This window comes from Sphaeramia orbicularis, chromosome 21 (genome assembly GCF_902148855.1).
Source record: "Sphaeramia orbicularis chromosome 21, fSphaOr1.1, whole genome shotgun sequence".
NCBI classification, from domain to species: domain Eukaryota; kingdom Metazoa; phylum Chordata; class Actinopteri; order Kurtiformes; family Apogonidae; genus Sphaeramia; species Sphaeramia orbicularis.
Genome location: NC_043977.1, coordinates 51,739,506 through 51,756,799, shown reverse-complemented (window position 1 = coordinate 51,756,799; position 17,294 = coordinate 51,739,506). Strand labels below are relative to the sequence as shown.

Below are 17,294 nucleotides of genomic sequence, written 5' to 3'. Positions count from 1 at the left end.
ATTTGTTATGTAGGGTTTTTTTTTTGTTTGTTTTTTTTTACAATGAGAGATATAAGAGATGTGACACCATCCACATACGTGCAGTAAATACTGGTGCTCAGTTTGGGTTTAAGACTGGATTCAGGGAGTAACAGCAAACCTGGTTCTGTCTAAAGCACATGTACAGTTCTATAAGGCTATAAATATAGTTGAGTGCTTCTATGAAACTTGGTATTTGGTACTTTGCCAGGTTTTTAGACCCAATAATAAAAGACAAATGTAGACATATTTCCCCCCAGGGTGTACCTAATGATGGCCTCTGATAAATGCAAAAAAAAAAAAAAATACACTCTTGTTCTGAGCCATCCCAAAATTAATGTATTTTTAATAAAATATTGGGGCCAAAAATAGGACTAAAATTGGGACATGAAAAACTATTTTAAGTGTGAGTGCATTTGATCTAGAAAACATAGCTTGAAATGGTGTTATACAGACTAAATAAGGACACTATGTGTTAAATTTGATGATCCAGTGGGTTATCTAATCCAGACATGTGGGTCTTTCATGAATCTCAGTCTCATTCCAGGTTTTGTATGTAACCCATTGTGTCCACTTGTGTTACATACAGAACCTGCCCATTTAAACGCATTTAAATCGAATATGACTTTGCAACAGCGGCCATTTTTGTGAAACACTCTGCCTCGCACAATTACATTAATTCCCAAAATGTACCTGTGAGAGAATAGAGATATTCAAGAAAACAGTAGTGCATCATTTTCGTGTCCTTTTGACGGTGTTACATGCAGATTTTTGTATTAAATATTATGTAAAATAATATAAAAATGTGTTTCATCTGAAAAAAAAAGTTTCTCTTTTATCTCATGAAATATTTATTTTTAAAATAGACCCAAAGTGCTTCCAAACCTGCTTCATGACATTAGTCTACATCTGCTTTGAATTTTTAGCCCCCATGTCCTGCTTTTAGGACCAGTTTCATAGAGGCACTCAGTTTTATAAAAATCCAACAGTTGGGAGTAATCGGATAATTTTAATAAGCGGCTGTGACCCGTTCACATGCACTTCAGAAATGAGATAATCGAAAAACCCTGATTTAGACGTTTCATTCCATTGTTGGACTGCTTTTGGAGTACATATGCATGTACTGACGGTAGTCTTCCACTTACGTTTGACTACGTCACTTCGTTTTTCCATTTCTTTTGTTTTTACACATACATAGAAGTAAAAGAACTAAATAAATCAGATTAACGGGTATACATGCGCAAAGACATTGGAGTACTGGGGAGAAATCCAGGTGTTTCTCATAATCAGGTTACTGCTGTTATCTGATATCACATTACACTGTTTACACAATCACTTGAATATTCTGATAACTCTAGAGAGCATATAATGATTGTTAAGAAAATATCACTCAAAACAGGCTGTGAACCAAAATCAGTTGCTTTATTCTTGCAAATGGAAGAAAGAGTTGTGAATTATACAGCAATGATTTTTCTATTTTCTTATTTTAGGAAAACTTGATTAGTGCAATTTTCTTACAGCACTGGCAGATAATTTTACTTGAAGTAAGACATTTACCCCAGTAATGAGTTTAATTTTCTTATTTTTGTACAGGCCTTTTTGTAGTATACTGCTATAAATAATGATGTGGAGAAATTTTAGATCAATCCAGCTGTACCTCTACTGCGTGATTACCGTGATGAGTACGGTTGCACAGTGCTTCAATTTACAAAAAGAAAACAAAAGTAGTGTGTAATGCAAACACAGTTTGAAAAGTAGTGGAGTAAAAAGTACAGATACCTGCTCTAGAATGTAGTGAAGTAAAAGTAAAAAGTACCACTCCATAAATTTACTTAAGTAAAGTACAGATACACAAAAAATATACTTAAGTACAGTAACAAATAGTGAGGGGAATCGAGATCCGGTTCTTTTTAAGATCCCAGTAGCTCGATTCCTTGGAATCGTTTGCCTGCATGCTTAACGATTCTGCTTTTCGATTCCGCCTTCATTGTGCATGTGCGATGACGTCATGCATACGCTGCATTGTTTTGGTCAGAACGTAGCCAACATGGTGTTGAGGCAGAAACGGTCTAAAAAGATGACACCAGGTCCACTGGAACACTGTCAAAGCTTCCATGTCTTCAAAAGGGTGGAATCCCTCCAATATCCTCAAACATTTGTCCACAGCATGTGAATCATTTGATTTGCTACTTTGTGGCGCTTGTGAATCTTGCGGCAGAGTGAACACCAGGCCGTCATCCGGGCCCAGTTCCGGTTCTGGTGCAGGCAACAAACATTGTACCCCCTCAAAAACAAGTTTCCACAGGTAGGGGAAAGGAAATGAGGTGCAAAACAGGAGACGGGCCGAGTCGAACCGTTTCCACGTAGTGGAAATGCGGCAATAGAGGAATTAGTAAAGCACCTTTAGTTTCACTTTCACTGTAAACACCCCCCCACCCCCACCCCCCGAACCGGGCCCGGCATAATCTGTTATTATTATTTGTACATACTGTATATGTTATATTTTCTGTGTAGAGATGGAAATATAAAAGACAGTTAATGCAAACACACCCATTTGTACTCTTTTATTCCCTCACCCAATGAGAATTAATGAGAGAATCAATAAGGAATCAGATCGATAAGCAAAATCGATAATGGAATTGGAATCATTAAATTCTTATCGATTCCCATCCCTAGTAACAAAGTACTTTTACTTTGTTACATTCCACCACTGTTTAAAGCAGGTGTGTGACTCTCTCCCTGTCTCTATGATAAATCTCAGTTTGAAGACCCTGGTGCTAAAAGTACTGAAGTCACATTTTGGGACAATTCAAGTTGAGCATATAAACATGTTGTATTTGTTTAGCTAAGTCCACCCTATGAATATTTTTAACAGACTTTTTTGGCGACTTCAGCACTTTTAGCACCAGGGTCAGCAAAAATCTAAATCTTACCAAGTGTATTTTTCTCATTTCTAGTCAAAATATCTCATCACACTTAAAATAAGACATAATCACCTAAAGAATAACTTTTCAGTGAGATATAAGAAGTAATTTTTAGACAGTAGATGTTGAAAATCTTATTTCAAGAAATTGTACCAAGATAATTTTCACTTGTTCCATTGGCAGATTTTTATTTTTATTGTTTTGCTTAATTCAAGATTTTTTGCTTAATTTAAACCAAAAAAATCTGACAAAGGAACAAGTGAAAATTATCTTGGTAAGATTTCTTGAAATAAGATTTTCAAGATCTATTGTTCAAAAATAAGTACTTATATCTCACTGAAAAGTTACTCTTTAGGTGATTATGTCTTATTTTAAGTGTGATGAGATATTTTGACTAGAAATGAGAAAAATACACTAGGTAAGATTTGGATTTTTGCAGTGTATTTCCAATTCCAAAACATATCAATCCATTGTTGTCTTTTCATCTGAAAAAATTACAAAATACTGGGATCAAAAAAATCTAAAGTTAATCCTTAAAAGATATCAGTGAGTGACAACAGAAAGGATGGATTGAGAATATCAAATTCTTCCTCAGTCTCAACCAACAAATCATCACATCCAAGACTGAAAGTGAGCACACAGCTAGTATTTTCTCCATATTCGCCTAAAAATTTAATGCAAAAATGTTTTTTTTTATTGTTGCATGAAAATGTAACAAAAAAGGCCAGACAGCTATTATGAAGATGCAGTTGTTTTTGTTTTTTTTTTGTTTTTTTTTGTTTTTTTTAATCAATTTTTTATTTATTTTCATTGTGCATCTCCAAAAGTACAATACAAAAAAAGAAAAAAAGAAGAAAAGAAATTCACAATTTATGATTTATGAAGATTTTGTGACACAAAGTATAACCCCCCCCCCCCCCCCCCCAGAACCGATGGCAACCCCCATACCAACCCAACCTGGATCTCAAAATGCAAAAACTATTACATACAAATACATGTATATAAATGAAAATGAGTATAATTTACAGATATAAACAGATAGATGATCGGGATAGTCATAGATAATTATGTCGCACTTTCTTTAACCATAACTTAAACAGTATCCCACATACTGAGGATTTTTTCGACTGGTTGCATGCATCCAGGCCACTGACCTCTCCATCATAATTATATCTAGAAAATAATTTGATCCATTGTTGCTGTGATAAAGTATGAGGCGGCTGCCATCTCAATGCCAGCATTTATGAAGATGCAGTTTTTAAAAACAGTTTTTAAACAGAAACTGAAATGACTATTATCTGATGGACAGTTTGATAATGATGTGAGAATGACCAATGAGCAGAGACTGAGAAGAAAGGACTTTAAAAAAAAAAGGGAAGAAAAGGAAAGTGATGACAAAGAATATTTTGAGTCTCTCCAAGTGTCTTTTTTTCTTTTTTTTTTTTTTTACCTAAAAGTCTTTTGTATTCCTTCTAGTCATCCCTCAAGTGTCTGCCAGACTTTCAGAGAAAGGAAAAATTTGTTGAAAAGGTTCAAATGCAGTTTATTGACTCCATGGAGAACACTGAAAAGTTGAACCAACTTTACTGTGGTGTACTTTAAATACACCCCAGACTGTTGATGTTTGAAGGTTCTACTGGAAACTTGTACACAATAAACAATCAAAAAGATGTTTAAAGGATTTGGGTTTTAAGTCTTTGGCTGCACTAGTGGTTAAAGACTCTTATAAACTAAACAAGATACAAAGATGCAGTCGCTATACACATTATTTCAAGGATGGTAGTGGTTGTTGGGGGGGGAGGGGTGGGGGCATGTTCCTGCATTTGCTGAAAGTGTATCCACCTATCTTTGATTTCACAATACAACTTTAAGATACTTCAACATAAGCTTCATCTCTGAGCTCTGAGATCATTGCCTCTTTGAACCCCCCCCCCCCCCCCCCCAACACATTTCATATAAGAACACAAACATATTGCATATTGAACTTTAAACATGACCACTCAAAGTTGAAGGATAAATGAAGTTATTTCCAAATTCATTCAGGCCATGGGTGTCTTTAACCAACCAAGAGGCATAATATTATTATTATTAGCATTAGGAGGGGGGAGGACGCTGGCGTTGCGCTGTTCGCCGCTTCCCCTTTCGAGATTTTCGAAATTTTCTTTAAACTTTATAGTTTTCCTGTGTTTCTTTTGTTTAGCTATTCGCTGTATTCATAGTTCACATTAGTACCTCTGCTTCTACACCTTTCTGGACTTCGGATACCACTATTTTTTACATCATTTTTACCGGTGGAGAGGCGCTTACCTGCAAGGCGACCTTTACCTGTCAACTTCACCCACCATGAAAAGGATTCTGGAATCTACCACCATTGCCGGGTTGCCGACCGAAATATCACCCCAACCACAAACTGTTTCTGTCGTCCTGTCATGGTTTGGATTGTCTTCATTTGCCTCTCTACTCTCCATCTCTGGAACATCTGCCCGAGATTCACTGGCGGCTCTGGCCCGCAGGAAAGCGGGCTAGTGGGAAACTGGCTGCTAGCCAGCCAGTTGACGGCCAGCTGGCTGCTACCTGTCCGTGCCTCTGCTGTCAGCTGTCCGGGACCCCCTGCCAGCAGTGTTGGGCCATCAACTAGCTGGCTGCCGGGTGGCCGGCTACAAGCTAGCAGGTCAACGGCTAGCCGGCTGCTGCCTGGTGCTAGCACTGCTTGGCTAGCAGTCATAGGGGCTTGGAAACATCCATCCGTGGTCAGCACGTTCAGTTTCTCCGTCCTGCAACCCCGCCGACTCAAACCAGCAACCACCCCTGGTGTTAACCCCCTAAACAAATCCAGACCTCCATCATCCACCTCCGGCACCGTCACAGCCCCAGCCATGGTACTACGCTACACATCCATGCAACTCCACCAGTTAAACCACCAGACGCCTCCTTCCATGGAACTCAAAGCCTCACTAAAAAGCTCCAAACTTCTTCTCCGTCCCCGCTACATCCACCGAGGCTCACGTCGCAAGTTTAATTACCATTTCACCACGATAAACAGTATTCCCTCTCTCTGGTCCGACCGCAGCTTGTACACCGGCTTCCGCACTTCCGCATTACGTCATCAGAACAACTTCAGCGCTAACTCTTTCAACCTCCGCCCTATCCCTACTTCCGCATCATCGATTTCAAAACAAAAGCACCTGAAGCTCGCCCTCTTCAACACACGGTCCCTCAACAATAAAAGTCTCATTCTTAATGAATTCATCATTGACAATAAACTGGATCTCCTCTGTCTCACCGAAACCTGGCAAAAACCCCTGGATTACCTTGCACTAAACCAAACCACCCCCGCTGGATATTCATACCTGGACAACCCACGCCCTGAGGGCCGTGGAGGAGGTATTGCTGCTATCTACCATCATGACCTCACTCCACGGCCTCTCTCCATACCCACTGCGTCTTCTTTTGAACACCTGGCTTTTAAACTGCCTGGCCCTAAACCTCTCCTCATCGCCATCATCTACCGCCCCCCCAAACCCAACCCATCCTTCCTATCAGATCTTTCAGAACTTATCACAGTACTGTCATCAACCTCACCATCTGTCCTACTGCTTGGCGATTTCAACCTCCACATTGATTCCCCTGACTGTAAAAATGCAAATGATTTCCTGGATTTACTCAAGTGCCTCAACTTCACCCAACACATAACCTTCCCCACCCACAGCCGCGGACATATCCTTGACCTGGTTTGCTCCACTGGCCTTCACATCCATAACATCTCCAGCACAGACCTCACCATCTCCGATCACCTGGCCATCACATTGGATATCAACACACCCATCCCCCAGCCCAAACAAGACCGCACAATAACCTTCCGAAATCTTAAGTCCATCTGCTCAGCCTCTCTCTCCACCTGCATATCTAATGCTCTTTCTGACTCCACCCTCCCTGTCAACCAAACTCCCACAGACCTCGTCAACATCTACAATAACACACTGTCCACTTCCCTCAACCAACTGGCCCCCAGGAAAACAAAAACTGTTACTTTCACTCACTCAGCCCCCTGGTACACCACGGAACTTCACAAACTCAAAAAACAACTCAGACAGCTTGAACGCCTTCACAACAAAACAGGACTAACCGTACACACCCTCGCCTATAAAGAACACATGCACATGTACCAAACCTCACTTAACAAAGCCCGCTCCGCCTATTACTCCGGCATCATTCACACTGGATCCTCCAACCCCCGCTCTCTGTTTTCCACCATCAACAAACTCCTCAAGCCTCATGACAACATCCCATCATCTTTCACCCCTGAAAAATGCAATAACTTTCTATCATTTTTTCACTCCAAAATTGACAATATTCACGACCAGCTTGCCTCTTCCTCCGCCATCACCTCTGACCCGGAACCCATTCTTCCCCCACCCACAGACAAACGGCTCTCCCTCTTCTCTGCCATTACTACTGACGAACTCCCTGAATTACTCTCCAGCATGAAATCACCCACTAGCCCTCTGGATCCCATCCCCTCCCCCCTTATCAAAGCCTGTCTCACCCCTCTCGCCCCACTCATCACTGAGACCATCAACTCTTCCCTAACCACTGGTACAGTCCCCCTACCTCTCAAGACTGCTGCCATCACTCCCCTCCTTAAGAAACCTGGCCTAGATTCCAATGACCCCAATAACTTCAGACCAATCTCCAACCTCCCATTTCTGTCAAAAATACTGGAAAGAGTTGTCGCAGCTCAACTCAAGCAATATCTCCTCTCCAACAAACTGTATGAAACATTTCAATCTGGTTTCCGTTCACATCACAGCACTGAAACCGCCCTTCTCAAAGTTACCAATGACATCTTACTCTCCTCTGACTCCGGTTCCCTCACCATCCTCCTTCTCCTCGACCTCAGTGCAGCTTTCGACACCATCAATCACTCAATCCTCCTCCGCCGTCTGCACTCCATTGGAATCACTGACTCTGCCCTCTCCTGGTTCACCTCTTACCTGTCCGACAGATTGCACTTCATCTCCATCAACAACCACAAATCACACACCACCCCGGTATCACATGGTGTCCCTCAAGGCTCTGTGCTTGGCCCCATACTCTTCATCTTGTACATACTTCCGCTCGGTCATATCATCCGTCACCATGGTCTCCACTTTCACTGTTATGCTGACGACACCCAGCTATACATCTCTACTAAAGCCATCACCCCTGTCATTCTCTCCACCATCACCAACTGCCTCACCGACATTAAAACCTGGATGACCAACAACTTTCTCAAACTCAACAGCAATAAAACTGAAATCATAATTTTTGGACCAAAATCTCTTCTCCCCTCCTCCCAGAACTTCTCACTCTCCATCGATGGTCACTCAGTCACCCCCTCTCCCCTGGCCAGAAACCTCGGCATCATTATGGACCCCACCCTTTCCTTCAAATCACACATCAATCATGTCACCAAAACTTCCTTCCTTCATCTCCACAACATCGCACGCCTCCGCCCCACCCTCTCCCCCTCAGCTGCCGAAACACTCATCCATGCCTTCATCACCTCCAGACTAGATTATTGTAATAGCATTCTTTATGGTCTTCCTTCCACTGCCCTCCAAAAATTACAGTATGTTCAGAACTCAGCGGCCCGGTTACTCACCCACTCCCGCTCCAGAAATCACATCACACCCATCCTCCGTCAACTTCATTGGCTCCCTGTTCAACAACGCATTAACTTCAAGATCCTCCTCATCACCTACAAAGCCCTACACAACCTTGCCCCCCCTTATCTGACTGATTTACTTCACCGCCACTCCCCTACTCGCCGCCTCCGCTCTGCAGATGCTAACCTTCTCACCCCCATCACCAAGACTAAGTTCCGTACCCTGGGTGACAGGGCTTTTGCCATCGCCGCCCCCACCCTCTGGAACTCTCTACCCATTCACATCCGGAACTCTGACACAGTCACCTCATTCAAAAGCCAACTCAAATCCCACCTCTTCAGATCATCATTCGAAAACTGACCGCCCGCTCAACCTCCTCCACTCTCACATACCTTCTTTTGTGTGTTTTTCTTTAATCAGTATTTGTCTCTGTATTTGTTCTTCGATTGCCATTTAGCATTTACTTTGTATCTGTTTACCCGTTGGATGTATGTTTGTCCCTTGGTTGTTTTTTTTTTTGTAAAGCGTCTTTGAGTACTTAGAAAAGCGCTATATAAAACTGATGTATTATTATTATTTATTATTATTATAATAAACCAGTTGCTGCCCCTAGAGTCAATGTCGTACTGGCGGCCTCTGCACTGCGCCCCCATGTAAAATGTTGAAAATAATACAAGCGCTCTTGCTGGGATTCAAACCCTGGTCTCCCGCATCGTAGACTTTGGCCCAATCCCAATTCACCCCTTGGCCCTCCCCTTTACCCCTCCCCCTTGGCCCTTGCACTTGACATTACCCCTTGAAACAGAGTTGCAAAGGGTAGGGGTTGAAACATTCCCCTATGAAATGAGACAACCCCTCCAGACCTCTTACGGCATCAGCAGTCATCAATGCCACTATTAACAGATGTTTGTTTCCTCAAGTATTCCCCATGCTGTCAGTAGCTGTAACCATCTCTGTTCCATGGACTTTGGTCATGTTTTTGCAGCTATCAACTATAAACCGCAGAAATGCGATCTATAACCAGTGTTGGGCAAATTACTTTTAAAAAGTAATTAGGTATAGTTACTAATTACTTTCCCAAAAAAGCAAATTAATTAGTTACGGAATTACTCCTTCATAAATGTAATTAGTTACCTGGGAAAGTAATTATTGTGTTGAAAAACTTAATAATTGAAAAACCTTCAAATATGTAAAAGGAAATAGATTTTTGAGCGTGTTTCACGGCCCGCTGCATAGAATAGAAGAGAAGACAGGTACTTTACCATAACTGTGGTGAGGCTGGGGTCCACCAGGGCCCGGCTTTTCCACCACATAAGTGCATATCTGCATTTATAGGAAGAAGATGCCCCTCCAGTTAATCCCACATCTCCACTTTCTTCAGTCGCTCCTCCCTGGTACAGCAGTAAATGTCTTCAGTCCAGTCAGTCGGACTCTCACTGATAACTCCTCCCCTAAATTAGCTGTGCACATAGCTGCGTAGTTCAAGTGAATGGGCTGTGCTGCGGACAACTCAAACTCACAGATGTCATTAGTCGTTCAGGTGAAGGCAGCGTGGACAACTCAGACTCATGTGGCACACAGGTGAAGCATGAAGGCAGTGTGGGCAATTTGAATATGAGAACGGCTCGTAAACAAACGGCTCACAACGAATCGGTTCTTATCGTTCACTTAAAAGAGCCGTTCAAAAGGCTCATCTCGTCCGTGAACATCACATCTCTTGTGCCTGCCTGAGCGAGCCTGGACGGATAATATATAGTAACGTGCCACATTTCACTGCCGGTAACGGCAATGGCGTTGTAACGTTTTAGTTAGTGATTAATTAGATTACCCATTACTAGAAAACAAAAACGGTGTTAGTAATGCCGCTATTTGTAACACCGTTATTCCCAACACTGTCTATAGCACATTGAAATGGTTTTAAACGTACGATCAAATGATTAAATTGTTTACGGAGAAAATACCTAGGTTTGTGTGTTCCTTTCATCACACTGGTGCACTTTTTGGCTGTGTCTACCTCCATCTTGCCAGTGATTTGAACAGAATTATGGAAGATTTCTCCTACCCCTCCTTTTGTAGTATGGTCCTGAAAAATCTCCATTTCAAGGGCCAAACAGCCCGACTCATCGAGAATCGGGACAACACTACCCCAACACATGAACACGCAAAATGGAGGGGTAGGGGTAAGGGGGAGGGCCAAGGGGTGAATTGGGATTGGGCCTTTAGCATTACCTATTGAACTGTCATCATATACAGTACAGGCCAAAAGTTTGGACACACCTTCTCATTCTTTGCATTTTCTTTATTTTCATGACTATTTACATTGTAGATTCTCACTGAAGGCATCAAAACTATGAATGAACACATGTGGAATTATGTACTTAACAAAAAGGTGTGAAATAACTGAAAACATATCTTATATTCTAGTTTCTTCAAAGTAGCCACCCTTAGCTCTGATGACTGTTTTGCACACTCTTGGCATTCTCTTGATGAGCTTCAAGAGGTAGTCACCTGAAATGGTTTCCTAACAGTCTTGAAGAAGTTCCCAGAGATGCTTTGCACTTGTTGGCCCTTTTGCCTTCACTCTGCGGTCCAGCTCACCCCAAACCATCTCGATTGGGTTCAGGTCCGGTGACTGTGGAGGCCAGGTCATCTGGCGCAGCACTCCATCACTCTCCTTCTTGGTCAGATATCCCTCACACAGCCTGGAGGTGTGTTTGGGGTCATTGTCCTGTTGAAACATAAATGATGGTCCAACTAAACGCAAACCGGATGGAATGGCATGTCACTTCAGGATGCTGTGGTAGCCATGCTGATTCAGGTTGCCTTCAATCTTGAATAAATCCCCAACAGCGTCACCAGCAAAGCACCCCCACACCATCACACCTCCCCCTCCATGCTTCACGGTAGGAACCAGGCATGTAGCATCCATCCGTTCACCTTTTCTGTGTCGCACAAAGACACGGCGGTTGGATCCAAAGATTTCAAATTTGGACTCATCAGACCAAAGCACAGATTTCCACTGGTCTAATGTCCATTCCTTGGGTTTCTTGGCCCAAATAAATCTCTTGTGTTTGTTGCCTCTCCTGAGCAGTGGTTTCCTAGCAGCTATTTGACCATGAAGGCCTGATTCACGCAGTCTCCTCTTAACAGTTGTTGTAGAGATGTGTCTGCTGCTAGAGCTCTGTGTGGTATTCATCTGGTCTCTAATCTGAGCTGCTGTTAATTTGCGATTTCTGAGGCTGGTGACTCAGATGAACTTATCTTCAGCATCAGAGGTGACTCTTGGTCTTCCTTTCCTGGGGCGGGTCCTCATGTGAGCCAGTTTCGTTGGAGCGCTTGATGGTTTTTTGCGACTGCACTTGGGGACACATTCAAAGTTTTTGAAATTTTCTAGACTGACTGACCTTCATTTCTTAAAGTAATGATGGCCACTCGTTTGTCTTTACTTAGCTGATTGGTTCTCGCCATAATATGTATTCTAACAGTTGTCCAATAGGGCTGTCAGCTGTGCATCAACCTGACTTCTGCACAACACAACTGATGGTCCCAACCCCATCAATAAGGCAAGAAATTCCACTAAGTAACCCTGACAAGGCGCAGCTATGAAGTGGAAACCATTTCAGGTGACTACCTCTTGATGCTCATCAAGAGAATGCCAAGGGTGTGCAAGGCAGTCATCAGAGCTAAGGGTGGCTACTTTGAAGAAACTAGAATATAAGAGATGTTTTCAGTTATTTCACACTTTTTTGTAAAGTACATAATTCCACATGTGTTCATTCATAGTTTTGATGCCTTCAGTGAGAATCTACAATGTAAATAGTCATGAAAATAAAGAAAATGCGAAGAATGAGAAGGTGTGTCCAAACTTTTGGCCTGTACTATATGCCAAGGTGCAAATTTATGTGGCTGAAGGCTGTTCTATCTCTTGTATTGGAGGGGGGGTCTACTGTGCATGTGTCATTTATGATGAGAGCCTATAGGGTAAAGGGAGTTAAACCTAAACTAAAGTCTAACCATGAAGAGACAACATTAAAGTAGCATTTGGGTCTGCATGAAAAACAAATGGGCAGCCACAGAAGGTATGGAATGCACTATTATACAGATGGAACTATAGAACTGCATGGGCTGAACATTAAATACCTTTGAACACAGCCAGTGGTTGAGTGAATCACACAAAGGTGTCAAACATAGGCCTATACCTCTACTGTATCCTGTTGTTTCTCATTTTAAATCATTTGGAATTCAATGCCATAACTGAGGACAGCCTTATTATAAATGCTAAACAAACTTCATTTACTAAATTAGCACAAAATTAGATGAAGGGCACATATTTTATTTCACTCAAGACCACTGTCAAAGAAAAGCATTTCATCTGTGCTCATTTATATTCAGTGGCATAGTTCTGTTGTGGGACCTCTCCACCCTTTCACCTGCATACATGTAAGGCACCAACAAGACCCCCTTCGGGAACAGACCAGAGCAGACTGCAGTCATGTCAGCATGACACTGATCAAGTCAGATGCAGCAGGAAAAGGCTGGGATGGGGGTGACTAGGAGAGGAGGTGGTGTGGTTATAGGCTAAGCAGCGTGAATAAACAAACATGGCATCCTGAATGAGACAAAGAGGCTATGCACTAGGGCTGGGCGATAAAACGACAACGATGTATATCACGATATAAGTTTTCCTCAATAGAAATATGAGATGTGCTCGATACAATTTTGATAGAATTCATTTGCTCATGTTTTGACAGACATAAGAACAGCCAATCATAATTAAGTAGCACCGCATCGAACCAGTCACGCTAGAGCCATGGTAAGTTAGGGTTGACGTCCACAGTACAGGTACAAGAGCAGCGGCAGACACACACTAATGTTTGGACTGCAGAGGGAGGTAATGAGTGTTCCCTCAGGAGAACATGTGACCGAGAACTGGGCACCGGGTTACTGAAAAGTAGGGTGTGGCATAGAAGCCAGGAGTCGGACATTCAGAGTGTGTTAAGTTTCAGTTTTGGTTTATGCCAGTTACAGCAGTTAAGGCACACTCCCCCATGTGTATACCCCCAGTATTGTTTCATGAAGATGGTCTGTTTTATTTGAGCTCTCTTTTAAAACTTTTTTTTTTTTAATTTAGTTTTTTTTTTTTTTTTTTTTTTTTTTTTTTAGTTCTTTACAGCAGTAGCACAAAAAAAAAAAAATCTAAATAACAGGAATTGTAGTTTTTATACAGACCATATACAAAACACACATACAACAAACAAACAAACAAACAAAAAAAAACATCACAAAGCAAGCCACCTGTCATTCTGAACAAATGTAACAGTTTGTGAGACGTAAACTTACATTTAAACATGGTACAAAATATCACCAAGAGAAGAGGAGAAAAAAAAGGGAGGTATATATGCATATACTTAAATACATACATGCATACATATATACCTATATGTCCATACATACACATACACAAATACAAATGTATACACACATACATATGAAGTGCATCATGATGGATATATATCCCCCATGAACATATGTACATGTAAGCACACATACATATATACATATGTACATAGGCCTAGCTACTAGATACTCCTAGAACTAAATAAATAAATAAGAATAATAAAATACATTTATATTATATATATATACACACATACATACCTATACATATAAATATATATATACACACACACTCATGTACACGTACACACTTTAGTTTTAAATATATGTACCTGTTTTATTTATCTGTAACAGTTGTATAATGTTCTTCAGCACATCCATCATGTTCAACTTCTGACAGAAAATAAATCCTATTTAAATCAAAAATAACCTTCTGATGTCTTCACAATTAACTTTTGTGCAACGGAAACTTTAAGTTTGACAAAAATAGTGATTTGATTTCTATCGTGATACATATCAATATCGCCTGAATTCGCCTGAAAACAATTATAGTGGTATGATTTTTTTCGTGTCGCCCAGCCCTTGTATGTACCGAAATTCAGATCCTGCACTCTGATGAATGTGTACTGTATGTCCAGTTGGTTTTACCTGAAAAGTTTGATTTTAAATTGACCTAAAGGACTAAATATGATGGTTTTCTTTTAGTTAGGATTTTAAATAAGAGAATAAGTGAAGTGTTGAATATTGACAACATAATTAAAAGAAGGTGCACAGTGAGCGGCGGTTGGGTCAAACTCAACAGTTATGCCTGCAGAGATGGATTCTGTTTTCTTTGTTTCCACTTGAAGAGGTTCTCCAGGAGATACTTGGTGTGCAGATGCTGTGAGCATCATTTGAAGTAGACCACTTTTTGTAATGGAATTGTCCTTTTCTTTGGAGCTTCTCTGGTGAACAGTCAAAGTCTGGCGTCGCTGTCAAACTGTCTCAACTTCTGACAGGACTGTTGCTGTTGCTTCTCTCTGTCACACTTAGTTTCTCTCTTCTGAAAATTCACCCTGTGGGTCTACCTATTCATCTCAAATGCTGCCTTTCTGTCTCGGCAGAACAAAAACACAAACCAAAATACTCAAGTTATTTTTTTTTACAATGTTTTCTTTTCTATTCTTGAGGTTCTTATCAGTTACTGAAGTACAATAATCCTCTAGGACAAATAGAGTTAGTCAAAAAAAGCATGTCTTTAATGTTAAATCGTCCTTAATCTAAATTAACAGCGCTGAAAACCTTCAGCGATAACACATAATCCAGAATTCTGTCACTTAAAAGAGACTTCTGTTGTTCTTAGAATTAATTTGTGGTTTAGTAACAAAAAGGGAATATGACAAAGCACCAGCGAATTATTATAGAAGGGTCCGATCAAGCAGTAACACGTCTGTTCAACAGTCTGTCATGTAGGCAGAGTAACTTATATGCATGTATTATACATATTTGAGTAGGTATTTACAAGCACTTTAACATTATGTATAACAAAATTTGGGGAGATAAAATTTTTGGGTGAAAAATGTCAAATTACTGTTCGGTGACATGTGGACTTGAAACCGACAGCAATTTTTTAAGCTTTACGCAAACATTCAAAACACGCAGTTCTCAACAGAAACTGATATCAAGTAGAACAAAACCTTTTAGATATTATGTTCAACTATGATGAAAATACATTTTGGAGTAAAATATTGAAAAGTCTTTGTTTTATTGACATGAGAATGTGGTAACACGTGGACAGGTTGCAACAGTAACATGTGGGCGACTCCTTACCATTGAATGCATCACCCAAAATGTTGACTTATTTTTTTAAACAACAAGCTAGATATAATCACAATGCTTTACTTTATGTATTTAATATGAACACAGTGTTATTTACAACTTATGGTGGTCCACACTGATACAGGTAAATTACAAATAAAGAGTAATTTCTCAGTAAAAGTTCACAGATAGTCTTTTTTAAATGTGACAGATTGAATACATTTTTAGATTTTGCTCGCTGACTGCTGCTTGTTTACTTGCACTCAATCACCCGGAATTAATGTGGGTATGTCACTCATGGTCAGCAATGGCTGCTCCCCATAGGTTCTGCTCAAATTCACGTAATAAAAAGGTCCATTGTGGCGCATTTATGGTTTTTTTTTTGTTTTTTGTTTTTTTTTTTTACTGAATTTGTGCCTCCCTGGCTTAAAAGTGATGAACAGTGCACAGTTAATTCTATAAACATAACTAGTACAGGTACACTTTAACCCTTTCATGCATAGTGGTCACTACAGTGGACAGTTCTTCTCCAGCTGTTCTCTTGTATATTCATGGATTTTGTTGTTTTAGTTCCATATGAGCCAACACAGTTGACGCTTATGCATCATCCCATACACTGCAGTTCATACGATTATTGTAACTTTGCTGCTCATGATAAACCTGATCTGCACTAACATGTTTGAGTGTAAATCAGTTGCTAATTATTATTAGACTGTAATTAACAGTTTTCTGAAACAAACATTTTTCTTTTTTCTTTCTTTTTTTTTTTTTGTTTTTTTTTGCATATTCTCCTGAGACCCAGTAATGCATTTTGTCCTCTATAGGGGACAAAAGTTTGACAGTTCTACCTTAAAAATGCTGTCCATTACAAAGGACATTCCATTAAAAAATCAATCAATAAATAAAAATTATTTTAAAAAATGTATCTGAAAAAACTGTTGCATTATGCAGTTTCCAATCATGACAATTTTTTAATGTAAAAAAGCTAAAACTGTCAAATTCCTGGGTCTCAGGAGGATATTATCTCCATGAAATGAGTAATAATTAATATTAGAGTGTGATAAAATGTGAGAAAATATTAGCGATTGAGCAATTAGTGGCATTAAAAATGTTTTGATTTCATAGTTTTCACACAGTGTATGACTTTCTGATGATGAGTTTTAAATACATGTTTCTTTGTTTCAAAAATTAAATGTATGGTGTCCAGCTGAGTGAACATTTTTGTGACTCCACGAAAAATAGGTTCATAAAAAAAAAAATAATAATTTGCATTGTTTTTTTCATGTCTAAAGAGGAATAAAAACACTCAAGAAAAAAATATTGACTAAGATTCTTATAATTCATCCATGAAAGGGTTAAGGAACGGTACAGAGGCTTGGTTCAATATGCAAAGTTTACCAATGAGTCAAAAACTATTATTTAGGGATGCACCGATACCAGTATTGGGTATTGGGTCCGATACTCAGCATGTGTACTTGTACTGGTACTTGTAAAAGTACACCGATACAGC

The 17,294-nt window shown here is 40.2% G+C and overlaps 1 protein-coding gene across 1 annotated transcript in view; it reads left to right on the top strand.

Moving 5' to 3' along the window:
• Positions 1 to 17,294, top strand: part of LOC115411906 (inactive dipeptidyl peptidase 10-like) — a 339,606-nt gene that overhangs the window by 171,142 nt on the left and 151,170 nt on the right. The gene's annotated exons all lie outside the window — the stretch shown is intronic.